The sequence below is a fragment of the Homalodisca vitripennis genome, chromosome 5 (genome assembly GCF_021130785.1).
Source record: "Homalodisca vitripennis isolate AUS2020 chromosome 5, UT_GWSS_2.1, whole genome shotgun sequence".
Lineage (NCBI taxonomy): Eukaryota > Metazoa > Arthropoda > Insecta > Hemiptera > Cicadellidae > Homalodisca > Homalodisca vitripennis.
The window spans coordinates 96,366,739-96,393,412 of NC_060211.1; the positions used below are offsets into that span (position 1 = coordinate 96,366,739).

The 26,674-nt window shown below is 33.3% G+C and overlaps 1 long non-coding RNA gene across 1 annotated transcript in view; it reads right to left on the reverse strand.

Moving 5' to 3' along the window:
- The window catches only part of LOC124362554, a 257,948-nt gene that overhangs the window by 4,386 nt on the left and 226,888 nt on the right, over positions 1-26,674 (reverse strand). The window contains exon 9 of the long non-coding RNA XR_006922476.1: positions 14,799-14,836. This is a non-coding gene — a long non-coding RNA (uncharacterized LOC124362554). The remainder of the gene's footprint in view (positions 1-14,798; positions 14,837-26,674) is intronic.

Sequence of the window (26,674 nt, forward strand, 5' to 3'; positions counted from 1 at the left end):
ACTCAAGAACTGAATCGTTCGTGATTTATCCTTTTGTCGAAACAAAGGCGAGAAGAATAGAATCTGAAAAGCTAATACCGCTCCACTTTAGCACACTCAATAAGCGGGGAATCACTAGACAGTTACGTATTACATTCTAAAATATTCATTTTGCCAATTTTCAGTTGAGAGCTGCGAGATTAAACGTTCTTTTAAAGTTACTTTTCTTGTATTTATATAACAATAGCTGCAAAGCTGATTGGAATATTATATTACACTTCTTTGACGTTTCGCGTTTCGTGGCTTATTCATGAATCCTTTGACCGAAATTTATTAAAAAGAGAAGGGCGAATAAAATCTTCGTTCCGTCACTTTCGTATGTTCTCTCGTGTTTATTCAATATAAACTCACACTCGTATTCCGCCGGCACAGTTGTCTAACACTAAACCGAGCCCTGAATGTTTAAAACACATGAAAAATGTATGCCTTCTCGGGCTGCGACCCTAACATCTTTACGGAATCATTCCGCCTCTGATTTATAAATTTTATTTTATTTCCCTTTCAGGCGGGGTACGTGTTGAAGACAGTGTTTGCCTATTACTTGCTTATTCATGCCCTCCCTCCTACACTCCGGTTACTTTACGATCTAAGACTTTCTGTTCATTTATCACACTTGCTTACCATTTTATTTTCGACCTTTTGAATTTTCTTCAGCATTGTGAAAATAATGTTTTGACCTTTGCTTCTCCAGTCTCAAAATTAGGACATTCATGTGTTACCTAAGCCTGATGACAAAATAGAACTGATGACCCCCGCCCCCCCGTGTCGGCCTGATATCTACTGAGTCATTCCAATAGAAAACCACTAAGATAACGCTGGTAGTATGATGTGGTAGTGTATTTTATTACATCATATAAAACTTTAAATGTGTTAATAAAACTAGAAAGACAATGCGATATAATTAAACCAATTGGACAACCACACCGATATTCAACATCTATACAGTGAAGTTAAACTGAATATAATATAAAATCCCGGTTATAATCTTCATATTGAAGAGGGAAGTGTAATGAAATGTACTTAAAATTTTACCTATAACAACTTAGGAAGCTTTTGTTTTTCTATAAATATGACAAGTGCCCCATTTAGAAAAATGTGATTAATAGATAGGCAAACACGTTTTCAGTTTTACTAGTACCCTGAATACTGCTTGAATATTTAAAACAAAACGCGTAAAACATAATTAGTTCTGAGTAACAAATAAAATAAGGAAACAATTAAATGGCTTGTAGGGACATATTAATCGCATCTTTAAAACGAAACAACTCCCACAATTCTAGTACTAAAAATAAGGGCGTAGAACTCTTTGAAGTTAAATATTGGTCTCTTGGAAATCAAGATGGCTGCTCGTACGACCGGCTCTTCACAATTCTTTACCATTAGTAGTATTACCACAATTGGTAATTTTTCAAATAATTTTAGTGCAAAATCACTAATTAGTTTACGTAAAAAACGAATTAGGAATATATTTCTGAAAGATAAACAAACAAACACATAATTACCTACATATAAAATTTAAGTGAATTAAATGCCTCTTCATTTTTATAACACGCTGTTAAACGTAACGGAGAGTAAACATTTTCCTGTAATTTTCCACCTAGCGATTGGTTCAATAACCGGTTCCAGGTAGAGCACTGAAAGAGAAATTTATTTCGGATTTTGCAAAGGATGCACCTTCTGTACGGGGTTAGGCGATAAGTAATTGGGATTTTTTTATCGGCTAAACAAAGCGATTCCCACACGATCTATTGATAACAAACATATCCGTTATGTGGCTGCAAAACAAATATTATCTTAGCGGGCTGCAGATATACGACTCACTTTATCCCACCACGCCAGGACAGAGACAAATTTCACTGGTTCCATGCACCTCTACCACGTTTACGCATAGAGAGACTGAGTACAATTATGAACAAGTTATTCAAGATTTAAGATAACCCTCATTTATAAATCTCTCTGTAACACTTCTGATGTATGGCTAAGAATGAAAAAAATAACGTTGACAATTAATTGTTACCTACAAATTATAGATTAAAAAAGGTTTATGTTACATATTTTGTGTTTTAAAAACAATATCGGCACTTGTGAGATTTCTTTTACTATTATCTTGCTGTACAGTATTATATATAACAAAACATTTCGCGTGTTACAATATTTATAGATTTAAGTTGGTTTTGGCGATGGAAGAGTTGTGAAGATAAATCGGATTTTGCCAGCCATTTGCCATAGTTAAGTGATACATACTATGAAAAGTTTCATATTTTTATCTTCATCAGTTTTTATATTAATTTATAACTAAAGGAAATATATTTTTCAAAACGAATATTACTTAAGAAAAATCACACACACAAACACACACACACACACACACACACACACACACACACACACACACACACACACACACACACACACACACATATATATATATATTGCCTAAAATCTCTACTTTAAAAGCCTGTAATTTCATTTGGAGTAATTCACTACTTATTCTGTATTGAAAGATATTACCTTAAAGGGCTATGAATTTAATATCAACATATATATTTTAAATAATAAGTAGTTTTCTTCACATTATAGTTGGACCAAGGTAGACCTTGAAGGTAAAAAACAGTAACACGAGGTGAGGTATTTTATGTCAAATGGTCCTTACAAGGTTTTCAAACATATTCAATTATATAAAAGCTATTATTTTCAGCAATATTATAAACAAACAATGATATCATGTAGAAACTTTAGAACAAAGATGACAACTAACTAGTCCAAAAGTTGTCGCATCTCCATAACAATGTCAGCGATGAACAGTGAGGGCCGGCGGCTGTCAAGCAATCAACACATTGTACAGAGAAGAGACGACCCACCATTTAACACGGGAACAGACAAATTACACGTTAAAATAAACAGAATTCATTTTAAATACGACGTGTGAGAGCGTAATTAAATGGTATTGTTTCGACCCGTTTAAATGAACACTTAGGCGGCGTAAGCCATTGTAAATATACGGCAGTAGAGCGGGTACGCATACATTTGAATAGTAATGGGAGACTGTGGGAGATATACCGGAGGAACAAAGACTGGCCTAGACAGTATGTGCTCCGTGTACAGTATGCGTCGGTGAATATACTATAAACTATACTATAAACGTGTTTAACATTTACTTGCAGGTATAAAAAAATACTTAGACTTTCATTACATAAAGATGCACGGATAGGCTATTAGGAATTCAATTTACTTCAATTCAATTCATGGATTATCGAGATACAAAAAAGTGTAAAGCCAACATCGATGACCTGAAATAATCACATTAATCATGATTAGTACTTTGGTATATATTAAACATAGTAAAAACACAAAAACAAATTATAGAACACTCGGACATTAAAACGTACATTACAACTCAACTGGAATATACATATAACTAACACACAGCTTATGTTCTCTGTAGAGACTCCCAAACTGAGGAAACATAAAAAGTATATTTATGTACATTCATTATGGTTTTTACAATTGGATGGGTTTGAGTTTGAGTACTATCGAAATCAAGAAAGACAATCAACAGCAGAATAATGGAATATAAATTTGTGATGTTTGTCATCATGGAGAAAACTTAAACTTGAACTAAAAATATTGAACCTTAACACCAAACATAAAATATCTCTTGAGAGCCTGGGAACATTCATTTTTGACTGGCTGTCTACACAGTATCTCTATAAAGAATTTACCAATACACTTGAAATATTACATGAAACTTTTTTTACATATGAGGAACATGGAGTTTAACGATGGTTCATGCCACTCCGTTGAAATTGGCTGAGCATTAGAGAACATTTTTACATTGGTCCTGGGGTGCCATGGGCAAGGAAAATTCTTAGATACACAAATTTGTAAACATAATTTTGTACAACGATATGACATTTTAACTTACGTTACGTACTTTTCGTTACATTCTATCGGGTTCTTCGTTACTCCGTTGTATCAGTTTATTTGTATATAGACAAGACAGAGTTCGATCTTAGTGCATGCCCCACCATACTATCTGTCTGAGCGTTAACAAAGCCTAACTCAGGATGATATCTCGAGAATGATATACTCTGGAGGAACATTTATTTTCTGTACGACCAACTGTGTGCCGACCGAACCTGTTGTGTATTAAATTTGTTAAAGACTTGAAATTTTGCATTCAACTTCAACGTCGTCTGTTACGCGTGGTGTGGCGTACAGTATACAGTAAAATATAGTTTATACATATTTTTGGAAACGTTTTGAACATTTTGACCGATTCTAATGTTTCTTTACGTGACGTAAGTGTGTCATAATTTTTTGTTTGTTTACGCTTTGACTACTTTACAAAAATCAATAGAAATCTTAATGGAAAAATAAAAAAAAACGTATGAAAACAATTAAAGCAACACACATACCGCATTAGCTAGGAACTGGGAAAAAAATATCACAGTAACTTTACGAACAGGGACATGGTAATACAATAAATCAGAACAAGTCCTAAATCCAGCAAAACAAATAAGACATAAGTAAAGTAATATTATTGGCTGACAAGAAAAAGACTTTCAATTGCTCTTCAATGTCGCAGTTAAACATCTATATTACAAATTTCATCTATGGTAGACTCATAGTTGGTGTTGCAGTCCTGTCTTAGAGTATACGTTATCATTTTGACAAGCACTGACGTAGACGCTCCTCGCTTCAGTGCCGATGTTCTCAGGGAGACAATCCTAGGACGAGATCTTCGTAAGTGGTTACGTACCTTAAGTGCATTTGCATTTTGATAGAAACGTTGATCATGTTAATTGATGTACATCGCTAAATTCAGTGGATAAGTGGCTCGAAAAGATGTTTATTGTATTGCGGAGGTGATGTTTCACGCAGTAGGTGCGGAGGCCGGCGCTGATACCGGTGTGGTGCTGAGCCGAACTGCTCGCTACGCTCACTCGCCCGATTTATCGGCAGCTGAGGCACGTTTTATTACCGGCCACTGCGGTTTATGCTGATGCTTGGGGAATAAATTTAGCCCAACTTGACCGACCCGGCCGGCACGGCACGTGTGTTCACGGTTCCCCCTTTGTACGCCGCTAGACACAGTGATAGTATTCATATCGATATGATGTGTAATTTTTCGATATCTTACTTTAGAAACAGGCGTGCATCCACTAGATTATTAGTGCTTTCACAAAATGGTAACTATTTTTAAATCAAACGTTTGAGAGGTAAAAGGGTTATTCATATTGCCATTGTACCTTATATTCCATTGTTTTACAGCCCTGAATATTTGAATCATATATAATACTTGTAAAGGACGGAAATTATAAAATCAGAATACAGATTTTGATAAGAACAAATCTTATTTAACTTATACCATTGTTTGTGAGGTGGCCTATTGTCAAAAACACCGAAAAACATATTTAACATAAAAAAACATTTGGTAACACTTGCATTTTAACGGGGTTTTCGGACTATTGCATATAGTACAGTAAGTTATTAATTTTGAAAGTGTAAACATTAAAAACAGTTTAAACTTAACTTTAAATGTCTGTCCTTGTAAATAAATGTGGACGTAGTCTACGCTAGATTGTCCTCAGGCTTTGAAGAATTTGGCAGAATTTTGTGCAATATGCCTACTGAAAATGGCCTATGATGGCCAACTATACGCATACATGTCATAAAACTAACTTTGTGGAGAGCATGCGCTAATGTTCATATCAGGTTTGTCGTCCTTCAGAATAAAGCAGAATTAATTATTGCAAAAATAGAGAACTCTCCAGTTTCAGAAAACCTGATTTGCAAACCTTCACGACTTTCTATACAAATACGAATGAGACCGTCCTTTACTGTCATTCCAAACGTGTGTTGAGGGGAGGCAGGGACATTCATGAGTTAAATACCAGACAGCGGGATGCGTTTAGATCCGCGCAGCGCGGGCCCCTGGCTTACGAAGCTCTGCTATCTGAGATCAGGGCTAAACTTTTGAACAAGCTGCCCTTAGACTTGCGTGTTGAAAATAGGAAACCACCAAGGCGCCTACTGGTGCAAGGTGTCTACAACTCTGTACATGAGTTTGTGGTTCAAGGGGGTTATTCAATTGGTTGAGGGTGCAGTTATGTCTATTGTTTTAACTTTTTAACCAAGCAACCATTCTTTGGTTAAAATTGTAAATAGTCTACAAATAAATGTTTATGTTTGGAAGGTACTTATTTGATCGTCTGATTTATTTTCATACATATTTTTGTTCCAGATTTAACGCATGCCATACAATATTGTAAATTATCTTCTACGATATTATTAAATTGTAAAAACCAATTGTTTTTGTACAGAGTAAATTGCAAATGAATATTGGGGATTGATCAGTAATGTTGGTATTACAATAACATTTTTCTAGTACACTGTTGTTTATGAAAATACCCATTTTTACTTTCAATTAACATCTGCATGTTTTGTTATTATTGTTTATTTACGATCATGGCATTATTGAAAAATGTAATGATGGAAAATGTCCAAAAACCTGTTATCTTTTCTTGTTGTGTTTAAAATGAGTTATTCATCGTTTATTGGTGGTATACTAGAGGTAATTTTTGCGGTATAATTCCATATATTTAAACAAACAGAGTACATTTGGTGCATCATCCCAAATTTAGATATTAATGCACTGCAGAAAAATAAAATCCTAATGGTTCTTACGACGATATTTGAGAATATACTACATTGCATGCAATACGGATTATATGAACATCAGTATACAGTGTTTAAAATAATAAACTGCTCATTTACTTTTATATAATTATTAGTGTCGTAAATTCTATAGAGCCAACATTAAGAAAATGTTCTTGGTTTCTTTAAAATTATAACTATTAGATAGCTAGGATTATGATGACGCTGCAATTGTAACTGAACCAACATCTTAAATTTAAATTCAAATCAACGCCTTTGTTTGCACTCCGTGAGATTAACTTTTTTATTACAGTATTATTACAATTTTCGAAATGTAGCTCATTAAAATGCTTTAGACATACTATCTATCTTTCCAGTTTTAAGCCCAAACGAGATATAAAAGCATCTCCCTATTGTAAAAACATGATTGATTATTTTTTATAAAAAAATAAAGGTAACTAAACAATTTAAGCGATTGTAATAAAAATAAACGCACATTAAAATCACTAAAGCATACATAGGACTTGAAAGTCATAATAGAGGAGCATAATTATTTTCTCTTTGATATTTGAACAAATAAAACCTATATCTAGTTTATATATTTATATTTATATATTTATATATATTAATTAAATAAATTTAAACCATAGATTGTTCTTGTATAGATCAATTTATAGGGAATAGAACTCAAGTTTCAATGAAACGTATATAAATAATTGCACTATCGAATAACATGTAACAATTGTAACACTTCTGCACTCTCACAATACATCATGTTACACAAAAAGGCAGGTTGATGGGACTTTAAAGCGTGTAATTAAAAAAGTGTCAGTGATACGAGACTTCCTGAATGCAATAACAGGCAACAGAGAAATCATAACAGGAGGGGTTGAGCCGGGTAACGATTTCTTCACTAACCCATTTAATTAGTCGTCGGTTTTTATCTTTCCCAGCAATTGGAACCCCGCTAGGTACCGTAATTAAAGTTTTAATCTACGACTTCTGACACACCGAACTCGCACACTGAGCTTACCCTTTTTGCTTGACCTGTTTCATTTGTTGAGTTTTAATCTTTGACACTGACCACTGAAATATTCATCCTTGTAAATTGCTTTCGTAGAAAAGTTCTACCCTCATAGAATTTCACCTTTTTGTAGGATCAAGTATCTACACTACTGTTTTCTATATACTGGCGGCCATCTGGGTTTAGGCCTACAAGAATAATGAATGTTTAACCTTACAAATCTTTACGCCCTTAATTAGCGCTACACATGTGAACTGCCTTATTTTGAAGATAAAATTAATGCATAATAATAGTTTCGATAGTTTTGTTGTTGATTTACACAAGAAAATCACCAACATATCCTACTTCATAAGTATTTGAAGTATACACCATACAAGAAAAGCTCTAAAGCGTTTGCATGGGCATTAATAATCTCTTTAAAATTGCAAAATTTATCCCCGCCTGAGCATACAAAGAAATACGTTATAGGAAAGAACTTAGCGATTATACGAGGTTAAAAAATATTTTCAATACATATTCTCTCAGAGTTAGATAAATTCTTCAAGAAATCCAGAGAAAAAATATTAAAAATTACAAGAACACCTAGTATGTTAATATTTTCCTACGCACATTAGTAAACTGCTGAGTAATGAGAATAAATGTTAAAATAATTTGACCTTATTAGTGTTGAATTATTAAAAATAATAGATAGTAAATTAGATATTTCTTCTGGCTCTGTCAAATAATATACACGGACTCAATGTCTCAAAACATTATAGAGATACAACAAATGTTTATAAAAGAAACATTCCAGAACAGTAAAAAAATAATACAGTTTAGTAAATTTTAAAGTTTAGATGGCCACCATAATGGAAATAAATGATCAATTTAGTTATTTAAAATATAAATTTTGTACTAATTTTAAACTGTTTTATCATTCTTAAAGGCAGTCATTTTAGTGGTAGAGAAGTTCTCATGGGAATTTGCGTAGGCAATTAATAGTCAATATCACGAAACCCATTTAGAAACCAAAAACATTGTTTATTAAATATAATACATTTTGAGTGATTCCTAATTAAGCATTTATTTATTTAATTAATCAGAACACTTTTTTGTTTCTTTACAAGGTTCATGAATAGCAGAGTTGTGAATTTTTAAGGATTAAATGTCTGCCATGTTGAAATGACGAACAGCGAACTTAGACGCGACATTTTATAAGATAAAGTTTTGTACAAAGTTTCAACTTGGTTGTGCTTTTTATAGGACAGTTATCGTTACCACAAGAAGCCAAATTTTCCGTATGCGGTACGATGCAATAGGGTGATTTTGTACACTATATTTACGAGTAATTAATTTGAGAACCACTAGGAAAACAAGATATAAATATATAGTGGGAAATGTACAGCAAGGCACGACTGTGAAACATATACATCTCTAGTAAACACGTCGGGTGGAAACTGAAGTCACTTGGTTCAATAATAATCCATACGGAATGTATAACGGGCGCGGGACGTCAGCGTCAACATCCCAGTATCAACAGGGGGTAGGCGCCGCGGCGCACCGGCCACTGACGTCTGTCTGTCTGTCTGTCCGTCCGTCCGGCCTCCTGTCCATATTTGTCGATTAATCGAGGTTTCATATTTCACATCGATTCAGCCTCAATAGTGATTAATAGCGACCTCACCTCGTCTCCTCGTACAGCAATACAGATATATTTTATACTTTTAGAGCTCTTTCAGAGGGATCATATATATCTTCTTAAATGACATATTTTGATCGTCGATTTTGGCTCGTCGAATTCAAGTGAACAAAAGATTACAACCAAGAATGATATATTTTCACGTAATAGACTACGACATGCGTAACATGCGTTATAAACAAAACAAAAAATATATAGGTATTTATCTCTCAACCGTTTGTAAGAACATTTTCGTAAAATAATCATGACTTAAACGTTCACGAATAAGTACACACATTGAGAAGAAATAAACTGGATATGATTATTTCTATTTAACCGATTTACCAAATTTTGGTTTACATTAGAGAAATTACTTTGGTTGCCCTAAGTAGACATGTTTTACTAAAGTAAGCTCCTCATATCGAGAATGTATATATTTTTGGGATTTTGGCGACAGCACATTTCTATTATGGCTTATGCCTTATATATAATTAATTTCAACAATAAATGCTTATTCACGCACTAAAACAAGAGCCAGTAGTAATTTGTTTAAAAGAACTTTTGATCCTCTTAACAATGAATATTTAAGCAATATATTACAATGTATACCACCGATTCAAAATTGTCATAAAGATATATTATAGTATATTGTAAGTTATTTCACTAAGATGACTACGGACTTTGTATTCCTCACTCTGGCCTAAATAGTTTGTGAGCCATCCATTCAAAAAATATTGAATGTTGTTAAGTGTTACATTATTACTCGTACAAACTATTTTACTCCCCGACTGTAGCACGTCCTAAAGCATTGCTCTTTAAACTTGAACTGTTCTGAAATGGATCATTTGAGGTAGGAATCTCTTCTAGATAAGTAAACACACATATCTTAAGAGTGTTATTATGTTTTATGAAAAGTGACGTTCCCGTAATCCAATAGGAAATTGCGTGCATCACTGCAATAATTTCTAGTGGAAACATAACTAGCGAGATGTGTCGGAATAATCAACCATTAAAACACTATCATGCCGTTTTCAGTGAATTTGAGCTATAAAAAAGTGTATTACAGCAAAACATAGATCGTATATATGATTGTACTAGTTATACAGGAGATAAATCATACATATGACATGGTGGCAGAGTTTTGACGCTAGGGGTGCGTTACATAACTTTACTAATACAATCAATAATTATACTGACACAGTACTGCGTATTAAATTGGTACGAAATCCCATGGTTACAAATACTCGTTAAATGTCTAAGAATGCAAATGCATTTATTAGTATTACAAATTCAGTATCCGAAAACGATTCCGAAGTGTTAATATAAAACACACTTTTAACTAAATTGTTCTAAATCAAACACGTGCGTAGTTCCAGTTTCATGAAGCTGCATGAATTTAAACAGTAGGGTGGTAATTATCGATCGGTCGTAAACGAATAGAGGACCTCACACCGTCTTAGAGTAGTGGTGTCCAATAACAGTAATGTACAGGGTCAACAGGGGGTAGGCGCCATGGCAGGCGGTGTGGCGGGGGTGTGGCACTGCCGTGGCGGGGCCGGGAGGGGCTGTTTATTGATAGTGGTTCACACTTCCGTGTCACACTGATCGATTAATTGACAACTTGCGCCATACAGTGGAATCAGTGGAAAGTGTTATTAAAGAGATAACACATCCCGCTTTCAAAATCACTCTGATAATAGCATTGCCGTTTGTATCAGAGTGTTACTAATAATTTAAATCATGTTTTACAACATTTGTTAAGGTTGTTTATGATTGATAACAAAATCCTGATATTTGTTTTTCAACGCCATTTCGCGTTGGGGGTTAATTATTCATTAGTAATGTGATGAAAATAAAATTTTAGTAAAACCATTTTTTACTGTAATGTATATAATCTGTAACATGTAATTCTGTAAAACTATAGTTCATTATATTTTCAAGATATCCTCCGGCCAGATATAAGAATGACATTTTCTAACTTTCTTAGTGAGTTCAGTGGGGAGAAGAAAGTACACATCATTTTTAAAATTTAAAGTTTATAATACATACTGCACAAAACGAACATATAAATATGCAGACACACGTATAGACAAAGGATTTTTCCAGCACTCGCTTACGCTCAATAATGAATTCTTATCATATGTCATTAGCGCAGTAAATGAAACTTAGTAAAATTATTAGTTTCACAGTTTTATGGGTTCGAAAAAAGATATTTATTTCCATACAATATGCACGCAATACTCCTAGGAAAGGCCTCTGCTTGTGGGTAGACATTGGGTAGAGAGTTAGGTTCCAACATTCAGCATAGCTAAGTTCTGACCGTACAAAAATATTCAAAATCATCAAAAACATCAAAGACGAAGTTCTTAAGGAATTATTAAAGTCACGGATTTGTGACTAAGCCAACAGAATCTAGTTTCTTAGTCAAGAGCTGAGTGAATAAGTATCAAGACTCACATTGTAACATATTTTATTTATTACAGAAATAAGGAGGTAATAATTAGTATACTTAATAAGTTATTGGGACACGCCGCTGCCGCTGGGTCGTGAGGCTGTTAAGTTATTCTAAATCAGTGTTACCGATCAATTACCAATTTGATTAAACGTACGAGTTGTACAGTTAACATATTTGTATGGATATCCAAGTGTATAATATTAAACCAAATCGTACGACAAGTTTTCGTACTAATCAAAATCATGTTTACAATTTATTCGGTTGTGGAAAAGTAACAAATAGAGTTAGGAACTAGAACTACTATCTGTCTGTGCAAGACTTCTTCAAGGAATTCTCTGACAAGATACGTTCATTAAGGTATAAAACAATAGGTAGCACCACAAAGTTGAATGTCATGTGTATTTTGTTGTTGTTGTGGATACAAATTAAATGATTTAGCGGTGACAGACAAATTACCCAGTTGGGATAGTGCCAAAAGCCGCCATAGCAGAAAAAAACACGTATAGAAGATTGTGCAATGCGGTGCTGACTAGGTTGTTGATTATCTTGTGAACGAGCTGTGAACAAACCGACAGTCTGTCCTAATTTATTGTACGTATTGAGCTGCTTTTTTAGAGGCGATCCAATTGTAAGGAACCCAAGAAAATATTAAAAACCTTTGAGTTTCTGTCCTCGTATTTGGAACAATATTTAAATAGCATTCTTATACCTTGGATTACCGAACACGTGGTGTAATTTTCAAACCATTTGCCTTTCCTCCAGACAATGAATCTTTAAATTTTCTAGAATTTTGCGTTTTTAGAATCCAGGTATGTTATTGTAAAATTTTTAACTTAGCTTAAGGCATTTTGTTCATATTTGTATCTTTGTTCTATTAAGGAAGTATATCTTGTTTTCCAGTTAAATGTTATGGGTCAAGATATTAAATTCTTCAAATTAGCTTGTCTTCTTATATGCTGTCACTGTTGATTGATTCTTTCTAATTTTGGAACCTTTTTTGTTCACAACACATTTTTCCCTTCGGGCATGGTATTTCAAATATGAAGACAAAGAGGCTTTAATGACTTAATATAAGACATAATATAAGAGACGCGAGCGACGTATTACTAATAAAGGGTGCTCCTAACTTTGACCACAGACCATACACTCTTTTTAATCACGTCATTTCAATAAACAACACATATCTGACTACGCCTTCGAACATCAATATCGCAGTAGTTTTACTAAAGGTAGTCTTCTAGTAAAACATATAATTCACTATTCAAAACCGATTTATCTTCTACGAGGGAACCAATTTACTTTTGATATAGATAGATAAGAGTTTCACCGCCTTTTCTCGGAAGGAAATCATTGGATTCAAAGTTAAACAGTGCGCGTTGCCGAGTTCCAAGCAGTTTCAAGGGTGCCCTCGTACACAAAGAATCGAGATGCGAACTTGAAGTGAGACGCTGTCTTGGCAACGTTTGTTGTTTTAACTTCAACACCTTAACAAGCCAATTAGAATATTTTAAAACGTTTTCTACCTTCATGGAATATCACAATACAATTTTTGTCAGTGAATACAAATTCATTGTGTATAACAACATTAGATATTAGTTTAAAATAGTAACCGACTATAGTTCTTATACGTAACTAACATCTAAGTGTTATGGTTCACACCGTGTCAAAAAATTGTAAGCACAACTAGAATATTGAGATATTTCTGTTTCACTGTGGAGAGCCATCTTTAGTCAACCGATGAAAAAACCAAAACAACCTGTAGTAAACGGTTTTTTGACACCGTATGAATCAGAGATTTCCTAAGGATCTTAGTAACTGAGGACTTAAATACTGTTAGTAAGTTTTGGAATATGTGAATAACATGAATAACATTCCTTTACAGAAAACCACAATTATAAAAAAAGAAACTTGAAAATATATAAAATATCATATTGAACGAATAATAATTACTTTATCAGCTACTAATAAGCAAGCTAAAGTTCTTTCAGTTTAGCAGTCGAAGATACTTATAAGCAGACAGTACTTATACTGTCATTAAGTACTTATATCCTTAAGTATAATGTGAATTAAGAAGAGCAGACCAGTTTGAGTATTCCCATATCCGCTATGTTAATATATTGTAGGCACCCATTACCCAAAAACTAAATTGGTTGGAATTTAGCCAACCATGGATTTACATTAACACTTTTAATAAATTATAACGGGAGGATTTTTACAACCAACTTTAGTTTGGCATAAATGATTTTTTACAATGTTTGAAATGTATCAATATATATATATATGTATATATATATATATATATATATATATAATGTGAAAAAGCTGGTCCGTCAGAATACTTCTCTTGGAAATTTATTCAATATAATTATAATCTCCAGTTCATGTTTTGCCAATACTAATCTAAATCCTTTTCGATAAATTGTCCTACAAGGTACCGGGAAAAAAGCTTGGTAAAACACAAAAAAGTCAATACCTCTGGTCTATACATTTATGTAAATGGTATACCCATGTGTTAGAATTTCATTTCTGTAACATTATTGTTGCTGAGATTAGTCTATCTAGGCTGTGTATGTTAAAAGTAAACGTATCTGAAAAAAAAAAAAAACACTAATACTGATAAACACATCCTAAACTCGCAATAACCAAAAAGCTTGCAGATAGTTCAATGCCTTGATAATACATTGTTTAACTGTGAGGGATTTAAAATTTACATGCAAGCACTCAAATATGATTTTTAACCAACTTATTATGAGAAAACATAGAATATCATTCTAAAAGAAAATTTCAAGATGTTCAAAAACTGCAAAATCTAAAAAGCAAAACAAAAAATAGATTTTTAAGTGGTCTGCCTCCCTTAAGAATGCTGGTTTGATGTAGTCATATTTAATTTTTTTACGTGTTTACATAAACTATTTTCAATAAAACACATTTATGCTTAGCTGGATGAATAGAATTATACATACCTGGCTGCTGATACAATGAGGATGAAATGAGTAGAAGCCTGAAAAAAAGCAAAATATTATTGTAAACATAATGGATAAATTACAAAGAACAAATCTAAAATATCCAGAATAAAATTAAAAACTAATCAATTTTTAACAATATGGGCGTTTATAGATGGCATACATTTTTCAGGTGAAGTTTCTGTGTTGGACTGTTTGTCTCATGGATTACAGACTTTAGACACACATGTGGTTTGTCTCTCCTCACTGTTGTACTATTTTATGTTTCTTATCGTGTTTCAAATAACACGGGTGTCTTCGCAACATACGCTGATTTTGCGCTGTGTTTCGGCTTGGCCACCTCCTATGCAGAATTATATTTTTGTAACATATTTAAAATATCACAAGTTGTCATCTTGTCAAGTTGTCATGACATACACTGATTAATGTGAACCCTGTTTGGCATGCAGGGAATAATATATTACACTTTGCAGATGGAGAATCCGCTGCTTTTGTTACAACCCTGTTTTATAAACCTAGTTTAACGAGTTATTTAAACCATACAAAAGTATTTTCAAAATTTACAAATTGTTATGATAAGTGAGAATGAGCATGAATTCGTGCATTTTACCTTGGTATAGCCACTGTTTTTATGATTGGTACTTACATAAAGGTTAGATTGTGAGTGATCTTAAATATTGTACGGTTACATTCACTTTGAATTTCAGAACTGGTTAGGAAAGCTACATTTTTATGTAGTCTCCCAAACAACTTACCGAACCTACTACTGTCGTAATACCTAACTATAGCACTAAATGTTGCATTGTCCAAATCGGCTTTAAGGTCTACAGTAACTCATTCAAAAAGTTTACAAAATTGTTTTATTACACATTTATTATTTATAAGGGTTGGTGGCGTTGCAAATACAAACCCAAAAACGGAGACTAGTAAATCAATCTCTCATACAAAAATGTAATACCACGAAACATTTGCATCAATATATCCTCCTGACAGATCGTCGCCACGTAGAAATCTACAGTAACCAGTAACACCAATCGTAGTACAACGGAGTGAAAAAACAGAAAGTCAAGGCTTTTGACGTAATCCTAATATATCCTTCTCGGAAACTTCTTTCTGTACCATCCACGAAAGGAATTTCCTTTCCATAGCCTCGATTGCTTCATCCATGTAACCTTGCCTCTTATTCCAGACAACGGCGGCAAGGTGGCTTCGATCACAGATATTGAATAAAAAGGAAGTGTAATGAATCAAATGAAATTCTGCAACTACAAAATTCAATATTCTTATGACACTTTTGTATCTTAACCTATATGCAACGGATTTTTTTACTCTGCGCGTTCAAATAAAAACTTTTGCCTTTGCTAACTTCAATGACATTATTCAGAAGATAATATATTTATAATAAAATCAATGAATCAAAATGGATCCAAATCAAAATTTTGAAACAGAATAAGTACAAATTTGAGTTTAGTTTCTGTAAGTAAGTTTTCTTGGTTGAATTAATTGATATACAATTAAAATATACAAGTGTTTCTACTGGAATAAAAGGGAAAACGTGTTGGAATAAAAGGCAAAGAGGGAACACAAAGCAATTAAAATCAGACGACAGGTTCCCTGGAATTGTTAATTCTGAGCTGACATTCCGCCGGTTCAGCGCTCTCGCAGCATTAACGCCCATGTGTGAATCAGCATTGAAAGGCAGAGGTAAATTAAGTAAATACAGATCCCTTATCAGTTTCACTGAGTTTTTCTCTTTCAAAAATATTTTTATGCTCTATCATGTTCCATTGATATTTGTATTAGTCTGCACCGTACACATCGTTTTTCAATGCAATTACTATCTATTGAATATCCCTATATTAACCAAAGGTAGAGAAACTCGTTCTACAAATTTCTCAGAAAGTTTGGTCAGTCAGCCTTATCCTATTCAACATTAACTTTCAGAGTAATACAAGATTATTTATAAAATCAAGTACCAACCAAACTATGTAATTAATACATTTAAATTGGAAACACGTGCTCATGAGGACACTTATGAGGAAAATGTGTTCCAGGAAAATTGAACCTGGCTGTTAAATTGAGGGCGATTAAAGGTGAGTTGAAACACGAGTTCATTGATTAAGTAATAAATTTATTCGAATGTAATTCTATGGCTATGCTATTGGAATGCTTTATTGCAAGTGAATAAAAATGTTGTGTAATGAATGTTTTAGAAAAAATTCATGTTTCATGTAATTTTTAAACAATTACTTGCACAACATTCTAGTTTCTTGAAACTGTCAATCAGACATTACAACTAACCACTTGAAACTATGAGTCATAGTGGTAACCTTGTTTCTAGAAACTGACAAGCAGAGAATATAACTGACCACTTGAAATTATGAGTCACAGTTGACATGGGTTCTAGAAACTATCCATCACAGACAATTATAACTAACCCCTTGAAACTTAGGAACACGTTAACCACTGGACCTCGAAATCATTTTAATGATTTGAACATTTTTCATTTTATACTTTTGTTTTGAAAACTTTGAATAAAAAATCTGAAAGCCCTAGGTTAAGTTTATTACGAAAAAAGATTTTCCTTTTATATCAGGATTCGTGAAAGTTTCATCAGTATTCATCCATATTATTATATTTATCCATTAATTAATTATGTGGAAAATAGTCTTATCTGCGAATAATAAATCCCGGTAGTTGCGAAGACTACCATTTTAATCGTATTATACATTATTTAAATTAATAGCTGATTTATTCAAGAAACTGACATTTGTCAGAATATGTTTAGTTACGTTATTCTCTGAAATTTTACATTAGCACATTTTCTTTATCTTGAACAACATAACCAACTTTCGTAATTTAAGGTAATTTAAAAATCCTCTCAATTGGGAAAAAAGTATAAACACTTAATTGCTACGTAATTGACCTGTTTCTTTGGTATAGATTTTTGTGAGCTAAATACAGGTTAGTTATTCCTCTTGATTAGACTGGGCAGCTCTGGGATATGTACAATAAACGCTTACAGAAAATACTATGATGAGAGCCTTCTTAATGAAGGTAACTTGTTTTTATAGGGTTATTTTATAAGATCAAAGTAAAGGTCCCATTACATTAAAATTTAGCCAGAATTACGCCAAGGAATCAAGGCCATAGCTAGAGGAGCAGGGCCTATCCCGGAATGTACTGTAATAATTTGACGTTAAGATAGGATTTTATAGCTGACTAGTTTTAAATGTTATGGAATAGCATAGGATGAAAGCGGTGTGTAAGGAGACTGGCTTTTTCTTTATATTATTGGACGAACGTCATTTACGTGTGGTATAACACCAAAGCATCAATTTGGCATATTACTGGTGTGTATGTACTTATGTTTTAGTCCAGAATCAATACGGATACGAAGGGATACAAAGAACAGAGCCCAAAGTGGAATTCAAGTAAAATAAACACTGGTCTGCCTTGTAGACGAAATTGATTGATGGATTTTGAAATGTTGATTCAATATAAAGGTTTAATTGAAAGAAAAACGTAATAAAAGACGCGGATTCTTTGTTCTTCCTACAGCCTATTCCACGATTCACAAAGCGTATATCTATTGGTATCAATGTACAGAAATTGTAATGTCATACCAGTAACGAGTCAGTCAATCAGTCAGTCAGGAGCTTTCCTCTTGTTCTGTATTAAGATAGTGGACAGAAATGAATACGATACCTCACCATCAAATTCGGATACCGTGTTTAACATACAGTAGTTAGCCAGTCGTTTTTATGTATAAGAAATCAATATAAGAAAATTACTTATTATGGACGACAACACAGATAACTTGTACGTACGTGTTGTAAAGTAGAGTATTATAATAAAATCAACAATCTACAGACTAATATGTTATATATTGAACAAAAACAGCTAACTATCGAGTTGAGAATCCATTTGGATTGTATACACACTAGTTTTTAGTGAAGTCGATGAACATAGAGAAAATTCTCCAATTGATCGCCAGCCACGTTAATTTTGGTGAGCTGTCAAAATGAGAGGGGGGGGAGTATTAAAAGTATATCAAGCAATAATATTTTCCTGATTATTTAGTCATATATCCGAGTGATGTTGACTATTTAGTCATGTATTTTGGTAATAACTGTAATACATTTTACATGCACCATAGGTTATTAGGAAATAGTATAACGCTACAAATCAAATTTAGCAACTCTTGTAACTTGAGCAATACACCACTGCGTATCAGTGGGAGCAATAGCCGTAGCCGATGTATCATCAAACTACAAACAAACTTGGGTCTAACTTGCTCTATTAATACAGTTCAGTTGATAGCTACTATATTATATATCTATAGCTACTATGATCAATAGAATATTCGGATTTCAAGAAATATGAGTATACAAGAATGATGTCCTTATAGTCCAAAGATAAATCGTATAGTATAAATCTGACATATCTAACCCAACTACTCTCCTATGAAAAAGTACTCATAATCAGTGAATCCCCCCCCCCTCATTGTATGGCAGTTAGCATGGGCCGACGAATTCAAGCATACTTCCAATGTATTCAATATATTTTCTTATGGAAACCTCCAACACCACGGAACCGATAGTGTGGGAGTCTAGAGCCAATTTGCAGTATGTAAGGAGACAAACTAGTTTTAGTGAAAACGGTAGAGACAATTCTCCAAAGAACCATATTGATCATCAACCACGTTGATTTTGGTGGGAGGGTATCACAAGTATTAAAATATCAAACTATTGCTGAAAAAATATGTTTTGCTGATCATATAGTTTTCTTAGTTTGATATACTTGAAAGCGACCGTCAAACACTATTAAAATTTACATCAGCGCCAGACAGCGAGATAAAGTAACTTTCAGCCTAAATTCGGTCTATTATATAGTTGGGTAACGCTGCTTTAACTTAAATTGTCGTGTCTAACCGTTCGTTTCAAATGTGTCAAGCTAAAATATTTAATTTGAAAAAAATACTGTTGCCCAGTTCAACACTGGCTTAAACTATATCAGTTGTCGACCATTTTCTTTACTAGGTGAATTTATCTAACTCATTAAAGAAATATTAATTTGAGTGCTTACGCAATACAAATTGGCACCCGACCCATAGGTTCAGACTATAATGGCCTGGTTTGTATTATATTTATCAATGAATGTATTTGTAATTGTAGTAGTGTACTTACAACCGTGTGTCTACGTCTACATACTCCCAGTGGCTAACTGTCTGCAGAGCGTCGTCCCCACCTGGTAGTGTTAGCATCGACCCGAGCTTACTGATCCGCCTCCGAGCTGCCGCGCCGCGACGCCGTTATCACGTCAGTTTTACTATCGTCTGTTAGCTTTTATAGTTTCATGACAGTCAGGACTGCCGAGTAATTGTGCTAAAAGGATTAAAACTCTACAGAGAGGAACTGGAACTGGAGTTGTATTCATTTTAGATAAAAACCCGTGACGCGAAATTTTATAGCTCCTCATTGTACTGTCTGTCTAAGCTGCAGAATCGTTTGTTGAAATAGCATTTGACGCTTCCCGGGCACCGACTGTACTGCTTATCTCAAATTAGTTTTCATGAGAATGAGACCAGCGACGAGTGCTTCGAATAAAAATCTGCTTTACTTCATTGAAATGGTTAATTGTTACGAAATTACCTTACTTTAGTCCAGTAGCATTCAATTTCAAACAAATTATTCACTATAAAACAATAGTTAAATAAAACGTAATGTACACAAATCTTAAATTAAGTGTATATGTTTTAAATCGTATCTAATCCGTAATACATAACTCAATAAAATATTATCATACTTTAAAAATTAAACACAAAATTCTAATCATTTTAACATGTTTTATCTGAGCGTTAGCGAAGTCTATCAATCAAGTGTTTGGAAAACTGTATTTATATGTGTCTGCCCACACGATTTCTCGAGGATTAACAGACCTATAGAATTTTTGTAATTTTAAATTAAACTTCATTTCTATGTAAGCAACATTGGTCGATGGTGGTGCATGACACTTAATGGCAACATTTTACACTTGTGTTTTACAAAAACATGATGGTAAGGAGAAAATTACAGAATAAATACATTTCTAAGCAAAATTAGTAAAATTATAAGGCGTATATAAACCCATGTAGCCTAACTACCTCAACACATATTAACATACTATTTTGGTAACAATGTGTAGACTTTAAATATGCTACTTAGAAACCTAATGTTTTACATAAAAGAGAATGAGTTTTATACGACAAGATAAGATAAATAAAGGCTACTTAAATAAGCTATAAAGCTGAAATTGATTATGAAACCTCAGAGAAGCCTGTTACGTGACAGGTACGGCCTACTCTTACATTATTTAAACAGTGTTATAATAAATGGTTAGAAAGTTTTAAATATCACTAATAATTAATTAGTTTCTTATTTAATTTGCTGCTTATTGCAATAAATTAGACGGTAAATAACTCCCCGCCTTAGCTCAAGGTAAAACGAATGCGCAGGAAGCCAGTGACATATTACGCCGATCTTCCAATACTCCGCCGTTGACTTAATTAACCGTTGTTACTCGGTAAACTTGCTTGTCAGCCTTAGTAATTAAAGTCGGCGCTCGCTGCAAGTCTCCTTATCACAAGCCAGACAAGTCAACGCCGCCGCCGCCGCCTCCTTATCGCCAAACTTTGTTTTATATTATTCACTGAATGGGAAATCATAATTTATAAATTGAAAAGATTCCATTCATAGTGTCCTCTATTCAGTGTACAAGAGATTCCTCCTCCTTCAAGATCATTCTATTCACTTAGAGTACTGTATTACTTAACATGAATTATTACAGTACTCCTATAGATTGTGAAATCAATACTGTGAACAACAAGGTAAAAGTATCTCAGACCACGTGTCGCTGAAGTTGTATGCAAAGTTTTAAACTTATAGTGCATTTCACTATGACAGGCTACAATATTTGTGTAACAATGTCACACGTTAAAATGTCATATAACTGAACTCATTTTGTTTAAAAATTTATCTATCCTCCGATTTTCGGATGGTCATCATGATTACCTATAAAACCAATGTAAAAATGATCGCTCGTGCTCAGCCAACTTTCATGGAGTAACAACACAATTTCGTTTAAACGGAAATTAAGCTACACGCAAAATGAAGTCTGTAGATCAGTTTGTAACAGATATCGTGCGGACAGAAAGACAAAAAAACAGATAGATAGACAAATGGAAATTACATTCTTTCAGCCTTGCTAACGCACAACCAACAATCAGGATAGTGGCATTTTATTTACTTCATTGAAATGTGTCTTTGTTTGAGTTAAATGAAGGTTATCAGTAATTTACGACTTTGATGAAAAGTAAAGCTGGCCAAATAAACCATAACCATCTGATCATATTGAAGTATTCACCTATGGAATCTCAGGAAAGCCAACAAACCCAATTAGGTTTTTGTGTAATTTTCTATCGAAGTTCAGGCGTAAGATAATTTAGGCTACGCCCAAATCTGCAAACGTAACCTAAATATGTAGTAAACCAAATCCAGTTTATTAGGAGCGTACAGCTAGAAGCAAGAATTCACCAATGGAATTACCACGAATCCTTTCCATTCTGGAGACGGTATCACAATATTTGCAATATTTGGAATAACAAAACTAGGATTATTTATTTAACACTCTCAGTTCGACTTACAGACTCCTGGTCAGTATACTTGTATTTTCCATTTTATGGAGTAACAAAGTTAGTTGCCTGAGACTGAAATAGGTAATTTTAAAACTGCTTTTTATTTTAAATTATTGTGGTGCATAAGTTTGTAAAGAGTATTGTATTATTCATATTATACATAGAAGCAACTTTCACAACGTTTTATGCTAAATTACCAGCCATTGATAGAATTAAGGGATGAACATATTTATATATAATAATTATAATTGACAATTACGTATAATATGGTGTGAAAAATGATGATTTAAAATTTTAATAGGCAATAAATGGGATTTGGAAACAATCTTAATTGCTAATAAATAATGACGTGGCGTTAACTGATGTAATAGGTAAAACAAGAATAATTAATATAAAGTATTATTATAAATACAATATTAATATATAAAAAGACATTATGTAACAGATACTGGAGTTGGTCCTACTGGAATTAGTTAAACTTGAGACAGTATTTTCCACCAACTTAAATAATCCGAACGAATCCGACTGTGATAATAATATGAGCTTTATCACCTTAGTTAGGGAGCTGTAATAAAAAGCCAGCCGAGTCTCAGATTTCTGCTGCTTTATCTTCGTTTTCATGAATTCATTTCATTTTATATATTCTAGGAAACATTTAAGTATTCGTTACCATAACTGTGTTCTGATGAGTTATCCCTGCTCAAAATATCTGTGTATTATCCAACGGCAACATCTCTCAGATTATAAAGTACTTAAAGCTTTAAGTCTCTTATTGTGGCATAAAATCCACATAAACGTGATTTACGAGCAGCAGTGTCGTGGATGAAATTTACGACCTCAACATCCACACGCATTAAGATTATTATATCATATAAGTTTTCATAATAATATTACTTTCATGACAGCTCATAAACATCAGTTCTCCGCTGTATCGAGAGAATAGCGCTGTTATGAGTTTAATGTTTTAAAACTTTTACCTACACTAAACGCTTCCCTGATAACCTATTAGTCTCCTGTGGTCATGTAACAGAAGACTATACATATTCATAAAAAGACTCGCTATTAATATGATTAAACATCTGTGTTACTGTGATAAAAAGTTATTTTGTACGTACATTCTTCTAAAAGTAGAAGGAGAACCTGTTCCAAAACTGTACAAATTGAATATTTCACTATGGGTTTTAAATTATATCTTACTACAAAACTTGAAATTTTGTTAATTTATTATAATATTATGAGGGTTCGAAACAATATTTATATCCTGATAATTTATTTTGCTTCTTTTTTATATGATGGTGAAGAGGGGAAAATATCACGCGAAATAAAATACAATTATGCAAGTTATAATTAAGCAAAATTTAATTAAATTTAAATTTTGAAATAAATTTTAATTTAAATGTAATGTAGGATATGTAAGTCAAGTTCCCGAAACTCAATATCAGGTTGCGTTACGAAAACGTTTCCACAAACGGGTATCAAACCTAACTGGGATCTACATGAACTACAATGACAATATTTATAGACTCGGGTAAGCTTTGGGTTATGATTTATTGTTTGTATTTATTTAGTTCACCCAACGGCTTATGTAAGCTACTTCAATACATACAGAGATTTAAAACCATACCAAATTTGTTTAGCTATTATAGCAATTTAAAAAATATTGTTATTGGTCATATTGTACACGACTGGAACGAACAGTGCAATGGACTATCAACACAAATAAATGTCTTTGAAGAAAAACAAGTTATTGACACTACCATAAACTACACAGTTCAAACAGCAGTTTGCTAAAAAATTGTTGATAGCATAACCAGAATCGCCTCTCTATAACAATACAACAACATGCAACATTCATGTAGAGTTTTAGATATGTTAATATTATAAACGTCCATTAAAATAGCACTATTTTTCGATCTATTCTTCATTTATGTATAGATACTTAAGCAAAAGCAATTATTTTCATTAGGAATTATTCTTACAAATCAAGGTAGGTTTAGTCAATACAATAGGATTCAATGTGTAGCGAATAACGTGAAATTTTATAGGTTAGTTAAAGTTCCTAATTTCTTAGCAGCGAAGAAGCGAACGCTATTTGTTAGATATCTTTCCTCCCCCGTCCCGACTAAAATGTTACGCAAGTGTGGGAGGACATGTTTTGAAATGCCAGTAACAATTTTGCACGGATCTCAATCTAAGGAAAAAATTACTTACCTTCATTTTATACACGTTTAATAAATCTGCGTTGTCAGTATATGGTGCAACACCCTACAGTGAATAGATGCATGTTTTACAAATACCTCACTGTATTTCTGTTGTTTGAAACATAAAGAACGCAATTTATAAATACACTGGTTCCGCAAAAATTAATGTAAGATACATACAATTATGCCTTAACATTATACCCCAATTGATTCAGCAGCAATGTTGAAGATTAATTTTAGCTTTTAAATGCAGCATAGATATTAAAAACGAAACAGTAAAAATAAATAACGTATTATATTTCTATAAATTTTAAAATTTTTCCAATCATGCTGCTGAAAGGTTAAATAGAATCGTGATTTTCGCAATTTAAAATCACTGAAACCCAGTTGTTGGCAGATTATTTCATAAGGCTTGATTGATTAAAGCGACTCCCCCGTGCCACAGCCAACCACCCCGCCAATAAACAGATTTTGATCAGCGCCTGTTTTAAAGGACACATGAAATATTCATTTTGTATTTGCAACATCTGGCGCTCCACCCCTCCGCCTCCCTCCTATCTTTTCCTCCCACCACGGACAGTCATTAGAACCGAGAAATGAAAGAGTTGAGGACGGGCTGAAAATACACCAGACGCAATGAATTCTTAATGCGGTTGAGATTGCCGAATATTCTGAGGTCGTTTTTTACTCTTCTCTTATTCTTCTCAATAGATTCTTATTTTCCATTATAAAGGGTGCAATCCCTTTGAAGGAAATAATCTAAACGCTTCTCCGTCCCATCTGAGTTACGTATTTCAGCTTAAACTCGGCAATTAACTGACATCGAGGACCGAATTCAGCCCTACTCACACAGTGGTGCCTTACAATATACGCGTTGTTAAATTAAAGCAGAATTACCACGTTACAATGTAATTCTAGTGGGGACTAGCGTAAACGTATAGTGCGATAAATAAAATATTAATCGCGAGGCGAGAGTAAAAATGGATATAACGACCGTTTCCTCGGTAATTGGGTTTTTATCGCCTCGCCTCTTAATCACTATTCTATGACTACCAAGTAGACTACATCCAGCGTGTGAACACGATGGTGAGCACTTAATAGGTGTGTGAGGAGATATATGGGACAAGGCTCCACCTTGGGCTTGGTGTTTAGATGGAAATTTCAAGACCAAACAATTTATCGATTTTCTTTATAATGCTACTCTTTTATAATTCAATAATAATGAGAAACATTACATGGGATGGAGGAATATGCACCGATTCTGGTCTTAAGAACACGTTTAAAGACAGTTTGATTATACTCAGACACACTAAAAAAAGTTTTCTTAGAGAATTTTTGATATGCAACCCTCTCTAAATTATATTGTTGACTTTATCAATTTAAAAAATAATAAAAAAGAAAAATTTGAAGAAGCTATTTGTTCCTTTAGTTTTAGGGAATATAACATACATTTGTCTTCAATTACCTCTGTAATTTACACTATTTTAGGTTACAGTATTTCATTTACATTTACATTTCTGGTTACAGTTAGAAAGAAATGAAGGCTCTATAATTGTGATTATCCGTTACAATTCAAAGTACACTCAGCTACAATGATTGTTAATAATTTATTGCATTAGATATCAAACTGCTTCTGTTTCTGTTCAGGCAAAACCTGTGAGCCAATATGTATTCATAACGAATATGTTTGGAAATTCATTCCATTGACGTCTGCATACAAAGAGACAAACATTGTGCTTTTGTCTAAGTGCCATTAATATGAAACAATAAGCTGAATGAAAATTATTCGGCGGTGTTCCAATATGATACAGTCCTTGCTATATAATTTCAGATGGCAAATCGTTAAAACCATTTCCTTTATTGTGTATGTAAAAAGTTTATAATTTATATAATATATTGTGTATATAATTTATATTGTATTGATAGTGCACATTGTATTTAAAAAATGTGAATACCGAAAGGAGAAAGAAATAAAATCTGTTTTAATTTTAGACCACTAA